Source organism: Papaver somniferum, chromosome 9 (assembly GCF_003573695.1).
Source record: "Papaver somniferum cultivar HN1 chromosome 9, ASM357369v1, whole genome shotgun sequence".
Taxonomy (NCBI): Eukaryota; Viridiplantae; Streptophyta; class Magnoliopsida; order Ranunculales; family Papaveraceae; genus Papaver; species Papaver somniferum.
In genome coordinates this window covers 86359720-86379637 of record NC_039366.1, presented here as the reverse complement: position 1 = coordinate 86379637, position 19918 = coordinate 86359720, and positions in this window count along the sequence as shown.

The following is a 19918-nucleotide window of genomic DNA, read 5'->3' as shown; positions in this document are numbered from 1 at the left end:
ACGGGCGGCACCTCTTTGGGCGAATTGGCTGGCCAAGTGGCGCGGCCGCGCCTCCTTACGTTGCTGCTCTTATTTATTTCTTGTTTTCTGATTTCTGGTAGGACTTTGCTCCTAGATCCATGGCGAATCAATTTCTTAGCTTACCTAGGTTTGGTATCGACCAATAGGGTTCGAGATATTGCGCAGGGCGCAAAAAACCTAATTTTTGTAAATCAATTAGGTCAAAATTTGAATCTTGTGAGCTATCAAAAAATTGAACAAATTTGATAAATTCTGTGTGTTAACGCAAATGTTTTTTATTCTCAGAGAGCAGTTAGCGTGTCTCCTGACTGAGTACTTTCATGCAGACCTTAATCTTGATACTTCGGGAAATTCATGTTACTCAGCTGCGAGTGAACACTAATTGTCATGTCATAGCAATATTAAGGGTTCATCTGGGGAACATAGCATAGGAAAAATACTCAATAAGCAATTCATTAATGAACAATGCAGGCGAGAGTTTACAGAATATTTGGGATTGTTGCTACATGCACCATTCTGAATAAATATACTGAATTGTTCAATACATGTGTAAGTAGAGAGGCCCGGGCGCTCATTACTTTTAAATGGCTCAGTCTCTTTGCAGAACGACAGTGCATTAAATACATGGTTTTACAATTTTATCCTTGAACTAAAAACCACTATTAACAAAATGTACTTGATAGCCTTTTCTTTCCCAAATCAAGTGACCCTAAACCACAAAGTGCATTTACAGTTAGATAAAACACTCATTTATAGGTTGAAGCAATCAGGCGGATGTGGTATACCCGTCTAAGTGGCTATTTGATTTGGAGGGGATAAACAAGTAAGTTATTTTTTATTGCGTATTCACAAGAAAAATCCCGATTTGGAACTGTATCTATTTATGTCGATGGTACATACATGATGGGTACTCTTGATGTAATAAGAGACCTTTAAAGCTATTTGAAATCCGAATTTGAGATGAAAATTCTAAGGAAATCTCGACCGAATACTGAGCTTGTGGTATCTTATTCCACCAGTTTTCGTATATCTAAAGTTGTCAGGCAATTTAACAAAGACATGAATCCTGATAGCATTCCCATGATTAGTCGAGGTTCAAATGTAAGTAAGTAACCATGTCTAAAGGTAGATGACGAAGATGTGTTGGGAGATGAAATTCCCATATCTAAATACAATAAACGGGTTGTTGTACTTAGTATAATTATGTACTCAATTAAATTTTAAATCCTCAGGGAACTTGTTAGCTAGATGTAGCTCAGCGCCAACGCAACGTCATTGGTACAGTATAATGAATGTAATCATGTACTTAAAAGTAACCATTGACATAAATTTATTTTATACCTGCAAAGACATTCAAAGCAATGCTAATGAAAGTGCAATCCAAAAGTTGTTGATTATGAAGGAGCAATAATCTCTTCTCCGACGAAAGTAATTATGGGGAGATATGGTAGACTATTTTCTAGGTCACTACCGATATGCAGTTTCGAAAAGTACATGACTAAAGAACTGTCTGGAACAACTCTGAAAGTAATCAGGGGGAGATTCCGACATCAATGAGAGGATCCAAGGATATGATGTCGACATATTTCACTTCGAAATTGAAGCTGTGCTGTACTCTTTTTCCCTTCGATCGAGGATAAATTTTCCCAAAAGAGTTTTGTTAATTGATAAGGTTTTTAGCGAGAAAACACTAAAAACATCAAGTATGTTGAACGTTGAAGACATAAAGATCGCATTTATATTACTAAAAATATCCGAATCAAAGAAATGAAACGCGATAGTCGGTTAAGCAATGTAACTTCCAGAATCAACAACAAGGTATTATAAACATTCAAGTCACCAAAGTAATGTGTGATAAACTCCTTTTGACTGCATTAGACTAATGAAAATTGTCTGACATCAGGGGGAGCATCTAACGGTGTGTTGAACTCTTTTCCTTCACCGAGGTTACTTTACTTTTTCCTACAAGGTTTTGTTGCTCGGCAAGGTTTTTAATGAGACAACAACAAACACCGGGAATTAATTTCCTAAGTAAGTCTATTGTCTTTCCCACGAAGATTTTCTTCCTTGGGAGTTGTGAAGCAACTAATCAACTTCAACGAAGCTGAAAAAGCTGGGGTCTAACAACACCACCCAATATTTCGATTAGCAATCTGTATGGACTAACTCCGAAATACTTACTAGAGAATCAACTAGACAGTCAGACTCAATCTATACAAAAGTATCTCAAGGAGTTAATATCTCTCTCTTGTTTTGATTTACTCAAGCTAATAAAAATCAGCGAGTCTATAATCAAACACAAGGAATAACTTGGACGGTACCAAAGACCAATGTCCAAGGATTAATCAATATTAGTCAACAACCAAAGGTCGGATTTCCAATTGATTGATTCAAACGTACAACCTGTATTATTTCAATTATATAAACAAATATAATGCGGAAATAGAAATAACACAGACACCAGAAATTTTGTTATTGAGGAAACCACAAATGCAGAAAAACCCCGGGACCTAGTCCAGATTGAATACACACTGTATTAAGCCGCTACAGAAACTAGCCTACTCCAAGCTAACTTCGGACTGGACTATAGTTGAACCCCAATCAGTCTCCCACTGATCAAAGGTACAGTTGTACTCCCTACGCCTCGGATCCCAGCTACTGCGCACTTGATTACCTTAGCTGATCTCACCCACAACTAAGAGTTGTTACGACCAATAATCACATGCTTTAATAATAAACAAATCTGTCTCACACAGACAAGTCTATCAAAGGATCAATCTGTCTCCCACAGAAAAACCCTAAAAGTTTTTGTTCCGTCTTTTGATAATAATCAAGGTGAACATGAACCAATTGATAATCCGGTCATATATTCCCGAAGAACAACCTAGATTAATCAATCACCTCACAACAATCTTAATCGTATGGTAGCGAAACAAGATGTTGCGGAATCAAAAAAAATGAGACGAAGGTGTTTGTGATTACTTTTTATATCTTGCCTATCGGAGAACTCTCGCGATCTCTAGCCAATCAATATGATTATACTATTACGATAGAAGATGAAATATCAGATCACACAACTACGATAAAAGTAGTATCGGTTTGGCTTCACAATCCCAATGAAGTCTTTAAGTCGTTAACCTGGTTTTAGAAGAAGAAAACCTAAGGTTAAAGGAGAATCGACTCTAGTACGCAAACTAGTATCACACGTAAGGTGTGGGGATTAGTTTTGCACAATACTAGATGTCTTCTTTATATAGCCTTTCAAATCAGGGTTTTTCCTTAGTTACAAAGCAATCAATATTCACCGTTAGATGAAAACCTGATTTAGATTCAAGCTAATATTTCTCAACCGTTAGATCGAAAACTTAGCTTGTTATACACAAATGACTCTACGCTTCTAGGTTTGTTAATCGCACCCAAAAGTGTACATTGTTGGTTCAACAATAGTCTACCAAAAGAGGTTAACCATATGAGCGTTTCATACCAACCATGTTCTTCTTCACCATAACTAGTTCAATTGACTCAAATGAACTAGTTAAGAGAGTTGTTTAATTGCAAGGAAATCTTATGTAACTACACAATACACAATTGAAGCAAAGATGATTTGATTCACTCGAATCGGTTCATGAACTTTAATAGCCACGGTTTGCAAATGCATTCCTTAGTCTTTTAAGATTAAGTTCAGAAATCATCTTTAGATATATAACCTTCTCAAGTTCGCAGACTAGGTTCGCGGACTTAAGACACCGGATAGAGTTTACAAACTCTAGCAGGAATTCTCGGGTTCGAGAACTACGCTGGTTCGCGGACTTGGCTCACGCAAGTAGTTTGTCAACTCCAGCAGAAATTCTCGGGTTTGAGAACTTCGGCAGTTCGCGGACTGAGTTCGCGGACTTGGCACTTGCCATACTTCCGATTCTCTTGATCAACAAAGTTCGAAAACTTCGGTTCAAGGAATAAATTGGTTATGTAATCTAAACTCTCATTCCAATCATTGAAACATTCTTAGAGGACGTTATATAGTTGTTACACTATTTCTCGTCAAAGCAATTTTCAAAGTGATTGAAACATTCATGACTTTCGTCACTAGGTAAAGATAAACTTGGTCGAAGCGAAAAGCTTACGAACACATATTTCGAGATATAGATAGGCGAGGTATACTCGGCTCGAAATACCAAATGTGTATGATCTAGTCTATATATATAGCATACGACTTTTATCTCAAAGAGTAGGAGATAGAATAGATAGACTTTTGAGTGACAGATAAGTTCAAGTCTCCACATACCTTTTTTTCGAGAAGTTCCACCGGTTCCTTGAGTAGATCTTATACTTGTATGATGAATCGCCATGAAGTCCTTGAGCTCAACTACACTTACTATCCTAGTCCGAGACTTAGCTATAAGAGACTAGAAATCAAGACTTATAGTTTTGATCACTAACATTGACAAACATGCTTGAGATAACAACGCATGCGAGTTTGACCGAGCAGTGCTCTAACAATCTCCCCCTTTGTCAATTTTAGTGACAAAACTATCAATATATATAGAATACAAAAAAGAGAATGAAAATTTAGTAGCTCCTATTTCACGTGTCTAATCTTCAACATTCCTCGAAATCTTCGTCACTTCCAAGTACTCCAACGATCCCAAAGGTTGTAAGTTTAGCACCAGCGTTGTTGAAGATCCATAGCTATAATAATGAGAAAGCATCGGTCTCGATCATTGTTATAAAGTGTCATAGTATTATTACACAATGTCAAAGTCCAATTGTATCACAACTTCAACAATAATACTATGGTGATATGTATCACTCCCCTTTAGTCAATACTCCATCTCACATGAAAACCAGTCCCCCTTACACAATGATCCGAAAACCATATGTATTTGTAGTGTGAACTACATATTATTTCTTCCCCTTTTTGTCAATAAAATTGGAAAAGGTACAAGAACGGGATCATAATGAAATTTCCGTAAGAGACATTTCATGACTAAAAGAAAGAAACGCACATCATATTATTTAGATGCAATCATATAGCCGAAGCTAACAACATTCATCAAGGAGTTTAAAGATACAATATAACCCCTTTAAAATTCCACATCCGCACACCCCTCAACATATGACCATTAAGCACAAGTTCAAAAGAACTCTCCCCCATTTGATGCCATTCCCGAAAGAACAACAACGAGCGACCTTAATTTCAAGAGAAACGAAGGATTTATATTGGACACCAAAACCATGAGAATGATTTTTTTATCCAAAACTCAATCAAATTATTCACAAGAAAACCCAATGAATAATTCAATCGGAATACATAATCAAATTAACCACAAGAGTGATCAATTTAATTCATTGTGCTCAACATAAGTAAACTTACGGAGCAACGACTAAGATAACCATACAAGAGAGTGATTGGCTTAATCGTTCATATACTCAACACAAGAGAACTTGTGGAGTAATAACTAAATAACCAAGAAGATGATTAATTTAGTTATAAATGCTCAACACATAGCATCTTACGGAACAACCAACAAAGACAATAAAAAATAATCGACTTAGTTGTATCGTGCTCAACATAAGACACACAATGGAGCCTTCACGGTAATACAAAAAGATGGATCAATGAAGATCAATACCGTGGATGCCACACAAGGATTCATTCTATCTTAAATTATTATAAGAATAACAACATTTAATAGACATTATCCTTGCAAACAAAATATTTTAACCTATCTTCCGTCAAGGATTGACAATATAGGCTTAACTTTTGTATATGTTGTCAAGAGTTCATCGATCTTGTATCAATATATGCATATCGATAAGTGAAAGAGTTAACATTAGACAACCTATGGGCATTTTATGTAGCAAATTTTAATTTGAAAGATAAACATTCAAAAGCTAAACATAAGAGTTATTACAGCCCATAAAGTATAACTTGTAAGACACAAGAGAAGACTAAGCTTGATTACAATAATATTTCTCAGCAATCTTACAAACCGGTTCAGAGAGTTCAGGATGAGCTTCCAGCATAAAGCTTAGTTGTTCTTGAAGACACTTAATTCTTACATCACGTGGGTCTTCAGAAATGACTGGTTTCTTCATTTTGTTGATGTCTGTCTGGGACAGAGGAGAAGGATATCCAGTGAAAGTGCCAATGGTCTTGACCTTAAATTGACTGCAGATCCTACTGATAAGACATGAAAATCCAAGATTCTTTTTCTGTGAGACCATGTGAATCATCTGACGAATAATCAACCCGATGAAATCAACTTCTTCACCAGATATTAGGTAGCACATCAATTCAGCAAGAGTTCTACTCCATAGATTTCTATCTAGGGTGTTAGGGATCAGATTAGCAACAACAAGTTTACTAAAAACTTTCAAATGGAAACTGATATTGTCGACATACAACTTGCCTCCAGACCAGGACTCACTTCTATTTAGAAGCAATTCAGAGATCAGTTGTCCCCGTTTTGGCCTAAGGTTTTCTGGTTGAGGTACAACAAGAGTACGGTCAAGCGATATGTTCAACAAATATGCAATTAGTTCGCGGTTTACCTCAATTTGTATTCCTCCAACCATTGTCCTGAAGTAGCAGTTGATTTTTTCAGCTGCATGGAGGTTAGCATAAAACTGGCACGTCATCTCAGGTTACAAGGACCCGAGACCATCATGAATATATCCCTATTCATGTTTGTTTATAAATTCGTGAAACTCGGGTTCACTAACAGTGTTGTAATAGATCCTTTCTATGACAAAATTCCCTTTAAGAAACTTCACATATTTATCCCTAGCAAGAAGACTAACAAAGCTAATTTGAAGAGCAAGATCATAATAAGGTTGGGATACGTCTAAATCAATTTCATCATCTTCAAACTCTACATCACTATCAAGTTCTCGAATTGGTTGAGAACTTGAGCTTTCACCACGACTTAACCTTTTCCTAGGAGCCATGTAAATGCAACAGTGAGAGAGACAACTTACTTGGTTCACATACTGATGTTAATGGTGAAACCACGAATACGAGCTTGAAGACCCAAGGTGCACCTTTTTCTTCTGATTTCAAGGATGTAAACATTTTGTAATTTGATTGAGAAACCAAGCAACAAGGATGAAGAGGTATGCGAACAGATGGAGTTTCTCTTCGAGTTCACGAACAGCGAAGGAAGAAGATGAAAAGAACGAGGAAGAGATTCTTTTCTCTTTTTAACTAAACACATGCCACGTTCGCGCACTGGACTTGGACACGAGACGGTTCCTGAAGCAACACGTGCGAACAATTTGTGTGTTACTAAGGACGTGTTTGGTGCAAGGGGGGGCATTAGTCTAAAACTAGTGCTTCCACACCATAACACCACGAGAGAGCTTCTTTCCAACAGCTCTTACACTTCAAGGTGCTGATTTCATCCCAGAACATACTCACAGTAGAGTTTTCAAATAGCATTATTAGAGTTAAATTAAGAACCTGATTTCTCTTTTTCCATCCCAATAGAAGTTTTTTTTTGAAAATAGTTTTGTCTGAAACTATCTTGAGAATATTTATCAGAAGTTAGGTAAAGACAAAGTTTATTTGTTACGAGGTGATTATAAGACTTAAACTCTTCTTGAACCAGGACTTGCATGATATTGCTAGAAGATCCTAAACAAGGAGTACATCCCTCATTGATAATAAATCAACGTCAACCTCTACAAAAATATTATTTGCCATAGATTGATTTAGCCTCTCAAGAGATTCTTGCTCATTATGGAGACACATATCAACATCAGAAGACAGGCTTTCAAGCTTCTTTTCAATTTCAGAAAAGATTTCAAAGGATCTTGTACCTGGTGAAGGTTTAGATAAAATTTCTTCTACAGTTTTTACAAAATCAGTCATGGAAGAGAATTATGAAATCCCCGGATCTGGTGGTGCATTTATTGAGATATCACTTATGTCCATAGAGTCAGATCGCTACAAACACAAACTTGTAAGGTCTTAACGTGTTTGCCTGCTCTGATACCAATTGAAAAAGCTGGGGTCTAACAACACCACCCAATATTTCGATTAACAATCTGTATGGACTAACTCTGAAACACTTACTAGAGAATCAACTAGACAGTCAGGCTCAATCTAGACAAAAGTATCTCAAGGAGTTAATATCTCTCTCTTGTTTTGATTTACTCAAGCTAATAGAAATCAGCGAGTCTATAATCAAACAAAAGGAATAACTTGGACGGTACCAAAGACCAATGTCCAAGGATCAATCAATATCAATCAACGACCAAAGGTCGGATTTCCAATTGATTGATTCAAACCCACAACCTGTATTATTTAAATTATATAAACAAATATAATGCGGAAATAAAAATAACACAGAAACCAGAAATTTTGTTAACGAAGAAACCGCAAATGCAGAAAAACCCCGGGACCTAGTCCAGATTGAATACACACTGTATTAAGCCGCTACAGACACTAGCCTACTCCAAGCTAACTTCGGACTGGACTATAGTTGAACCCCAATCAGTCTCCCACTGATCCAAGGTACAATTGTACTCCCTACGCCTCTGATCCCAGTAGGATACTGCGCACTTGATTACCTTAGCTGATCTCACCCACAACTAAGAGTTGCTACGACCCAGAATAGCAGGCTTTAACAATAAACAAATCTGTCTCACACAGACAAGTCTATCAAAGGATCAATCTGTCTCCCACAGAAAAACGCTAAAAGTTTTTGTTCCGTCTTTTGATAATAATCAAGGTGAACAGGAACCAATTGATAATCCGGTCATATATTCCCGAAGAACGGCCTAGATTAATTAAGCACCTCACAACAATCTTAATCGTATGGTAGCGAAACAAGATGTTGCGGAATCACAAACAATGAGACGAAGGTGTTTGTGATTACTTTTTATATATTGCCTATCGGAGAACTCTCACGATCTCTAAGCCAATCAATATGATTTTATTATTACGATAGAAGATGCAAGATCAGATCACACAACTACGATAAAAATAGTATCGGTCTGGCTTCACAATCCCAATGAAGTCTTTAAGTCGTTAACCTGGTTTTAGAAGAAGAAAACCTAAGGTTAAAGGAGAATCGACTCTAGTACGCAAACTAGTATCACAAGTAAGGTGTGGGGATTAGTTTTGCACAATACTAGATGTATCCTTTATATAGCCTTTCAAATTATGGTTTTGCCTTAGTGACAAAGCAATCAATATTCACCGTTAGATGAAAACCTGATTTAGATTCAAGTTAATATTTCTCAACCGTTAGATCGAAAACTTAGCTTGTCATACACAAATGACTATACGCTTCTAGGTTTGTTAACCGCACCCAAACGTGTACATTGTTGGTTCAACAATAGTCTACCCAAAGAGGTTAACCATATGAGCGTTTCATACCAACCATGTTCTTCTTCACCATAACTAGTTCAATTGACTCAAATGAACTAGTTAAGAGAGTTTTTCAATTGCAAGGAAATCTTATGTAACTACACAAGACACAATTGAAGCAAAGATGATTCACTCAAATCGGTTCATGAACTTTAATAGCCACGGTTTGCAAATGCATTCCTTAGTCTTTTAAGATTAAGTTCAGAAATCATCTTTAGATATATAACCTTCTCAAGTTCGCAGACTAGGTTCGCAGACTTAAGACACCAGATAGAGTTTACAAACTCCAGCAAAAATTCTCGGGTTCGAGAACTACGCTGGTTCACGGACTGGGTTCGTGGACTTGGCTCATGCAAGTAGTTTGTCAACTCCAGCAGAAATTCTCGGGTTTGAGAACTTCGGCAGTTCGCGGACTGAGTTCGCGGACTTGGCACTTGCCATACTTCCGGTTCTCTTGATCAACAAAGTTCGAAAACTTCGGTTCAAGGAATCCATTGGTTATGTAATCTAAACTCTCATTCCAATCATTGAAACATTCTTAGAGGACGTTATATAGTTGTTACACTATTTCTCGTCAAAGCAATTTTCAAAGTTATTGAAACATTCATGACTTTCGTCACTAGGTAAAGATAAACTTGGTCGAAGCGAAAAGCTTACTAACACATATTTCGAGATATAGATAGGCGAGGTATACTAGGTTCGAAATACCAAATGTGTATGATCTAGTATATATATATAGCGTATGACTTTTGTCTCAAAGAGTAGGAGATATAATAGATAGACTTTTGAGTGACAGATAAGTTCAAGTCTCCACATACCTTTTTGTCGAGAATTTTTACCGGTTCCTTGAGTAGATCTTCTACTTGTATGATGAATCGCCATAAAGTTCTTGAGCTCAACTACACTTACTATCCTAGTCCGAGACTTAGCTATAAGAGACTAGAAATCAAGACATATAGTTTTGATCACTAACATTGACAAACATGCTTGAGATAACAACGCATGCGAGTTTGACCGAGCAGTGCTCTAACAGAAGCAAAGTGATCATCTGCAATGGATCACCTTTACTTGCATCAGTCACGTTGTACTCTTTCCCATTCGTCAAGGTTTTGTCCCACCGGGTTTTCCTTGTCAAGATTTTAATGAGGCAACATATTCGAGTGCAACTATGTTCTAAGTTTGCTTATTATTGTACTCTTTTTCTTTAGTTCAGGTTTTGTCCCTCCGGGCTTTCCTGAAGTTTTAACGAGGCAATTAACTTAGACTCGTCGAGTTTTGAAGATCGTATTGCATGTGATAAACTACATGTAAAGTACGAGACATCATGTGAAGTACTACATGTAGAGAGTTGTACCAAGGTTTTATCCCACTGGGGCTTTTCCTTGTCAAAGTTTTAGTACGGCAATTGATTTCGACACAAGTCATCAAGGAGATAACGACATTTGAAGAGCTACATTCAAAGCACTATATGTGATGCACTATGTATAAAATTTAGTTATTGAACTGCACAAGGGGGAGTGTTACAGGGCCTACAGCCCATGGATGTGCGGTCTATCTAGTTACCTAGAGTTTACCTTTACATGTATATAAAGGAAATTGGATCCATGTAACTCTATTATTCTGATCAATAAAACTTCTCTTTGCCTCTTTACTTTCTCCATATTTTCCACTGCGATGTATATATAAACAACACAAATATTTAAGAAAAGCAAAACATAATCGAGTTTTTTAAGATGGGATTTGACCTTTATTAATAGATTTCCATTTATTAAGTTTGTGTTGGCGAGACCTCGGTCGTGTCTTGGTGAAATATCGGTCGTCTCAGCGAGTTTCTCAGCCAATATCGCCTCGCCGAGATTGAGAAACTGGTTTGGACCATGGAACAAAATCTTGGCAAGGTCTCGGTCATCTCAGCCGAGATTGACTACACTAGTCGGGCATTGATAGTAATCATGAGGATATGTGGCGGAGACGTCCTAGCCAGATATTGAATATTCGTCGCGAGGGAAAATTTCCTAACAAGGTTCCATAGAGTTGTGAATCCTAATAGGAAAAGGCTTTATGGTGCTTGCTCTAATCGAGTTGGTCAGATGTTGAGTATCCGACTTAAATGTAGTTATTTGTTTGATATTTTTTTTTATCTCACAATCGATTTTGGTTGTCCATTTTTCTTTATCGGATCTACTTTTTGGTCATCCATTTTTCTATAGCGGTTCTATTTAATTAGGCGTTTAATCTAGACGATTATTATTCAAAAAACTAGACATTGGGGTTTTTATATAAACCAATCTATTTCCAACTCTAATTACCCAACCAATTTTCTTTCCATTTCTTCTTCATGTTTATCTACTAGTATAGTTTCATTTCATTTGTCTTCTGTTTTTAGCATAAAAGTGGTGTAATGTGCCCGCATAAGATCATTGTCATGTTCAAGCGTACAAACTGGTTTTCTGTGATAAATCTACGAGTACTCAAAATTGAAGAAACGACACGTTTCAGAACCATGTGTTTCATTTCTTTATGACATTAAATGAGAAATTATAATGCAAGAACTATCCATGGCGTATAAAACAAAATTGCATGCATCAAACATAAAAATGAAAACATTTATTGGGAAAGTGCATGTTGTTAACCAAGCTCATTTAGTTTTCCACTAAAGACCGGACGAGTATTTCAATATATTCGTACATATTTTTTGTATGATTATTAAAGTCATTAATCTAGTTATCATAACTTATTATACATTTGATTTTTAGAGAACACTCGTTCGAAGCCGATATTTTGAAGCTAAAGGTCAACCCTCAATCTAGATAAATGTTATGAACTTTTTGGAGTAAATTTTTTGGTATGAAATTCTAAAATAAATTATGTTCGTTTTTATTTATTGACAAATGGTTCCTTTCTTTCCGTTCACATGATTGATTGACGTTGTAAGAAGATGCAAGAAGATATCACTGCTGAATGGAGAGTTTGTTGGTTCAGGTATAAGGGATGATCATGGTGGTCACCATGAAAGCAAGAGAGATTATGTATTTTGGATTAAATGAGGAAATGCAGTTGAGGAAACTGAAATTAGAGTCCTGCTGGTGAACATAAGGGTTTGATTCTGCTAGTGTTGTTAGTGTCAACAGTGAGAAGATGTTGAGATTATTAGTCCCACATGGTTGGGTTATTTAAGATCCTGCAGTTTATAATCTATTAGGGCCTCTCCACGCATTGCCAATTGGTTTTGAGTTGGATGCCCGCAGACTTTAATATGGTATCAGAGCAGGCTATTTGTGTCGAGTCAGTTGACCGCACCTTTATTCCGCGTCACCCGATTTAATTGTCCACGTGTTTGTAAGACCCGCCGAGGCTACACGTGAGGGTGCGTGTTGAGATTATTAGTCTCACATGGTTGGGTTATTTAAGATCCTGCATTTTATAATCTATTAGGGCCTCTCCACTCATTGCCAATTGGTTTTGAGTTGGACGCCCGTATTCTAATAGAAGAATTAAGAATTAGGTTTTGTCCGAATTGATAATGGACATAGAGAAGAAATTGAATTCAGTTTATAATCTATTAGGGCCTATCCACTCATTGCCAATTGGTTTTGAGTTGGACGCCCGTATTCTAATAAAAGAATTAAAAATTAGGTTTTGTCCGAATTGATAATGGACATAGAGAAGAAATTGAATTGAGAAAAGGGGATCGGGTAATGATTATGCGGTGCGGAAAAATGAAGTCTGACGGTGGTTGTTTTAGTTAGTTAATAATTGTGGTACATATGAGAGAAAGACGTGTTCGTTGCTGTGGATGATGGCATGAAATCTGGTGAGTTCTGGCGGCGTTGATTTGACAAGTGGTGGATAAGGATTTGAAGAAATGGTGAACTGGGGTTTTTGAATGGTGGTGGATGTTTCTCAGATTGGAAATTTACCAATAAGTAAGATGGAGCTTGTGATTGTGATAGTATGACAAATGACAGTTAACAAGGTATTTGTGTGGTATTTGATGTTCAAAAATGGAGGAATCGGGATTTGTGTCATGATGTTGTTGCTACAGAAGGTATGAGCTGCAGCTGTTGGTTGTTAAGGAGAAGAATTTGTTGGTGATGATTTGGTATGAACAAAAGGCATTGGTGGATTAATAGTTGGACATGGACTTTTGAAGACTTGACCTAGTTTTGTAAGCGGGAGAAAGAAAAAGTCTATAAAAGGAAACCCTTGTTCACATAAAAGATTTTCTAGGGCTCTCATCTCTTATCATATCTATGCTACTTATATTTTCTTGGGTTTAGATATGAAAGTTCTACTTTTTCTTCTTGTCATAAACATGAGTAGTTAATTTATTATTGGTTAAAGATTAATTTGATTTTACATGATATGATTATTAGTTTAATAAATTATTTTTTTCGTATATTTATCGTTCATGATTCATTAAAAATATAGCCATGTATGATTTGATTGTTTGTTTTGTCAAGTTGCAAATTGGCCAAACTCGTAATCATATTTAAATCTTGTTTATATGCAAAAGTGATATTCCTTGAATAGAAGTAGCATAATTGTGGTTATTGTTTGTAGTGATATATCCTAGTAATTAGAATTCGTGACCTTTGTTAAATTGATTAGTACGCTTTCCACGTCAATTGCATTGATTAGCCTAATTTTATGAATCTTAAAGCTCCTCCGGAATTAATCTTGATTAGTGCTTTTACACGTTAGGTTATTTTTTTGGTAGAATTCATATTCACATCTTTTAATGTGTGATGACTTGAGGAAATTTGTTGGGTATTTTGGCGATCAAGGTATCATATAGCATTTGATAATGAGAGATTGAATATCAATTAAATTGGAAGGAAATACCATATCTCAGAATTTATTCAATCAATTTGAACCTAAAATTGCTCTCTAAATGATGAAATCGGCAGCAAAATATCTCGAATGTTTGCGTGTTTGAATTGAAACCCTGGAAACTAAGAAAACATGAAGATATAGGAAGAAGACCTCTAATTTTCTGTGATACTGATTTCTTTGGTAAAGATCTCTTCTTCTTCTCTCTCTCTAAATGTTTCTTCCGCCAAAGTTTTCTTTTAGAACACATATAATATATACAGAAGGTCAATTGAGGAATTTATAAAATTATTAAAAACTAAATTTACACATTATAAAAGGAAATGGGGTTTTTGTGCCATTTTTTCCTAAAATAGTTTTCATTTATAAAAAATATATGGCTGGAGATTTTGTATCCAAAATTTGTTCACCTTGGTGTTTTACCACTTGTTTTGTATCAACTATAGTTATTAAGACAAGGACATACTTGTGAATGAAAACGAAATCCTTAACCAATATTTTTACATATTTGATTTACTTGTTCAGTTTTCATTGTTCACTTTTAGTTTAATTTAGTTTAGCTTAATATAAATCAGAAAATACTCCATTTGTTTTATATATAAGATATGGAAACAAGTAACAACCTAGACCTCTCCGCGGGGATGATTCTTTCTTACGCTTGTTGTATAATAAATCATACGTAGTGAGAAAGTATGAATAATTTTCACGTGTAAACGACCACATCATTTATTCTCCTAGCATCTCAGTTTCAATATTTCAGTGTAATATATTTTTTTATTTATAAATGGAAAAGAGGTTTTTAATTTTTTCTTGATGAGTGAATATTGAAATTCAAATAAACCCGTTAGTTAGATAAAAACATTATTTTGCAACATAAAAAGTATGAAACTTTAGTGTAAAAGTAAATGATGTCCCATGTTTTGCCACCACTTCAACTAGATCGATGAGGATGATGATACTGAAAAGTAGAGGATACCAAATATATGCCAACTTTTTCGTTCGGCAACCTATATGAAAAAACCTAATACAATTGCAAGTAGATTTAAGTTAAAGATCCTTGAACAATATTTATATATATATATTTTTTTTTTATCTCTTCCATCTATTTATATTATAAGGGACAATGATGTTTTTACTAATGGGGATATCTACAGTTTAGACATATAAAGGACGATTCGGATTGAGATATACAAATTGCACATATAAAAAAGAATGGTCCAAACTGAGATTTATAGCTTTGGACACATAAAAAAATGGTCCAGATTGAGACACTTATTCCGATGATCCCATTAATACTCTTACTGCCACTATTGGACAGAGATCGATATTTTGGGCAAATAAAGAAGGGTCGAGATTAACGCTTATTCTGATACTCCAGTCACACTCCTTAATCTTATTCCACGTTTCACTCTTCCCATTTAACCTCTTTAATGTAGAGGCGTTTTCTTTGACTCATTAACTAGGCAGAGACTTGGATGCGTTTCAATTTTTTAATAAATGATTAACAAAAAAGATTTTAGATTAGGAAAAGCAACCTGGTTGATTCTGGGCTAAAAAAAGTGGGTAAAACTTGGGAATACAAATCAGATTTTATGTCTGATTTTTTTCTCTATTGGGTTGTTCTTCCTTTAAGTTTTTTTTTTTATTTTTCTTTTAAATTATATTTCTCTAGTAAGAAGAAAAAATTGGAAATCACAAAGAAATTACAATGTACTCGTGCTTTTGATTTTCACCTTCCTAAACAGTTCTAATATACCATTAGCATAACCGAGTAGTAAGGAAATTGTGTTGTGCTGATGTCGTTGATACTTATGTTTACCTTCATAATGCCTTTTTCTTAAGGTTTCTTATTGCGATATCCTAGATTTCATTTTATAACGACGACGTTATAATGCGATCACATCTTTATCATGGATATACTGATTGTTTCATTTTGGCTTCGCCTTATGAGTTTTTCGTAAAATAAAACGAAGTCAAGGATTTGGGGTAGCTGGAAGCTGAATTTTGATGATCGGGTATTTCTTCTCCTAAATTCTTACAAATAGTTGTGAAATTACCTATTTAATAATCATATATGAATTCTTCTCCTGAATTCTTATGATCAATCACATCATTTCTTTGTCGTTAAAATCGTTTTATGTTTGAATTTGATTAATGTTGTAGGTGCATTTTCAATCTGCATATATATATTTAAAGTGAAACAAAAACTCATGGAAAACACTAATACATGAGGTTGAATTATGAACCTACCTGTCGTTTTGTTCTTTAATTTATTTCTTATTGTTTTAAATGGCAGTATATATGTGTGAAAAGTGAATGGAAGCGACATGGAATCCAAAGCTATTGAAACAAACAACAATAAAGTACAGAGTTATAACTTGGTAATCTGATTTGTGATATTCGTTATATTGAGAGATTAATCTGATTTTTCATTGGGTTCTAAACACAATTTTTGTCCAATTTATAGTAGATTTTTTGAGGGTTTGGGCAAGACTACACATCCATATTATAGTATTACTCTTTGAAAAAGAACTCACTCGAGCATGCCTATGTGATCAAATGGCATCTAGCATGTAGCGTTTTTTTTTCTCTTTATGTTGCAGGGAAAGTTCCCTATCAATTTTGATATGACATGTAACAAAAGATTATTAAGGATCTCCTTTTACCATCGTATTTGGTAAGACTTGCAAACCCTTTATCAAGTTGAAAGTTAGTTGAATATTATATACTTACATATGTAAAACTACTATTGATAAATGCACATTCATTGTCTATTGATACACTTAAGACACCATGCATACAAATCTGTGGTGCAATGACAGCACACCTGGCTTCAGTCCAGAAAAATATGTGTTTGATTCATGCCATATTGTTCTACCATTTATGTTCTTCCTGATATGAAATAGTCTTCCATGATTAATCTATACTTGAAATTCATTCAAAATAATGAGTGGTACCACAATATACTTTATCATCTAATATTTTTATATCAGCTCGATGCAATTTGTTTGTTTCGTCGTAATTAATTTATCAACGTAATCATCAACATAATCAACCCCATAAAAGTTCTGCAGGAACAAGAATATACCGGAGCCGGTACCTTTATGGCACGGGTCATACCATAGTATTCAATATGTCTAGACTAAGAAGTCTCTGTACGTGATTATGTAGAAGTGTTCTTGGACGATCTCAAAGATCAATATCCCAAGACCAATCTACTCATATCCAAATCAAGAGGATCTGAATCTAACAAGTATGAAACTTGCAATCTATATTTCAAGATACGAATTCAACAAAGGTGAATCTTGCTTTTGATCTCAATTAATAAGGACTTAAACTATATAGATTTAATACTTGTTGCTTGTGTTTTTCATATATTCTAAAGATAGAACAACATAATACTGAAAGGAAAAACACAAGACACGGGAATTGTTGTTAACTAGGAAAATTGCACCTGCAGAAAAACCCCTGGACCTCGTCCAACTATGAACACCAAACTGTATTAAGCAGATACAAACATTATCCTACTATCAGACTTCAAACTGAAATGTAGCTGGACCAAATTAACCCTCCAAGCACTTCAGCGGTGCTCTTCACGTATCTTGAATATCGCAAGGCTCTACGCAATTGATTCCCTTTGTTGACGTCCTTTACATCCTAAGAGTTGCTTCAACGTAAGTGAAAACTTTTGATACCAATCTGCCTCTAATAGATAAGCTTGATTTCTCTTTTTATATTTTGATATAGGTTTGGAAATTTGTTTGCAATAGAAAAAGTCCAGCAAACCTCACGAATCCGGAACACTTATACTCAGTTAGCTGAGAATCCTAGATTACTAACCACCTCTCAATAACAATACAAACAAATAAAAGAAGAGTTTAGATATCTATCTTGAGGAATCACAACGTCTTAAACAAAGAGAAATTTGTAATTTTTATCTAAGTCTTTCCTAATCTAAAGATAACAAGAACTTTAAAGATCAATAAAAACAAGATTGGGATATACGAACACTAAGGTAAAAGATAGTCAGACCCGACTTCGTGAATCCCTAAGAGAAGTCTTTAAGTCGGAAATTAATTATGTTTCTCATAGGATCCCTAGGTATTTAGAGGTTAACTCCAGCAAGAAACTAGGATAAAGAAGTGCCAGATATTGAGAAATCATGTTGCATGAAGCTCTCAATTTTTAGATTTTCAAGGATCTAGGCGGCTTTAAATTCAAGCTAAGATAACAGGAAATCCAAGCAAACACTTTCTCAGTTTGGATGAAATTCTTATTAGGAATTTAGGTAAGAATGTGAGAAGTCCTTCTTGAAATTACACAGAATAATATAAATTATGGTTCAGGGTTTTGGAACCGTGTACAATGATGATTCGAATTGCAAATATGCCTTTTGAACTTTCGAGACTCAAACCATAATCCACAAACACAAAGTGATTTGGTGAATAAAGTTGTCTTATAAGAGTTGTAGCAATGCCAAACATATTTTTGAAAATATTTTATGCCATCTGCTTAGTTTATTGGGTAGGTATGTGTAGATATATGCATACCTATGGACCAGTCTGTGAAATCAGGCTATCGGGGTACGCGTACCGGGTATGTGTACCCTTGGTTATTCACGAACTCAGATTCCATGGGTATACATACTGGGTATGCGTACCCCCCACCACTCATTCACGAACTCAAAACCTTAGGGTATGCATACTGGGTATGCGTACATATCACTTTTCAGAACTCAAATCACAAGGGTACGCGAACTGGATATGCGCTACTATGTGTCTAGAATTTCAGTAAGTTCTGAAAAGTCTCTTTAAACAATTCGAAACATTCCCAATCGTCATGTATAGTAAATATTAATGCTTGGGAAATTTCCAAATGATTAACTTGAAACAAAAATAATTAATGAACAATAAATTGTTCTTAACCAAGATTGTTAAGGATCTAGAACATATGTTGTTTGAATTATATTTCGAGAGACTTATCAAGACAAGCTTGACTCGAAATTTCTTCTATGTAATATTAAATCTAATAAAATCACACAATATAGTACCATAAGATCAAATTGTAAATGCTGCGACTAAATATGATGATTCAGTCTTCACATACCTCTTTGTCGATGAATTTCTCTAAATGTCTTTGCTTGTTCATCAGTCTTCGAGGGTTATTCAGTGATGTATGATACTCAAATACTATACTATAATCCTAGTCCGAGACTTGACTTTAGTATACTAGAAATCAAGATAGAGGTTTGCGCATCTAACATTGACAACAAGCTTGAGATGACAAAACTTGCGAGTTCGACCTAGCAATACTCTAACAATCTCCCCCCTTTGTCAATTTTACTGAAAAAACTATCAATATATATGTATTCAACTTAAGTGAACCTTTCAGCTCAAAATCCATCATGTTTGATTTCCTTGAATCTTCAACGACGTTGTCATGAATAATTTTTCGTTCTTCAAGTTCTTCTATGTTTCTGCATATGATCGTTTCGGCACCGTTGTTATTGAAGATATGTAGTGATAACAACTCATCAGAATACTTGTTTGAAGCTTTTGCAGAATGACGAAGTCAATATACTCAATGATTGTTACATTAGTGCATAGTATTGTTACCTTCTTTAATGTCAAATTGTACCAAAACTTTGAAGCAATACTATGGTGATATGTTACCTCCCTTAGTATTTAC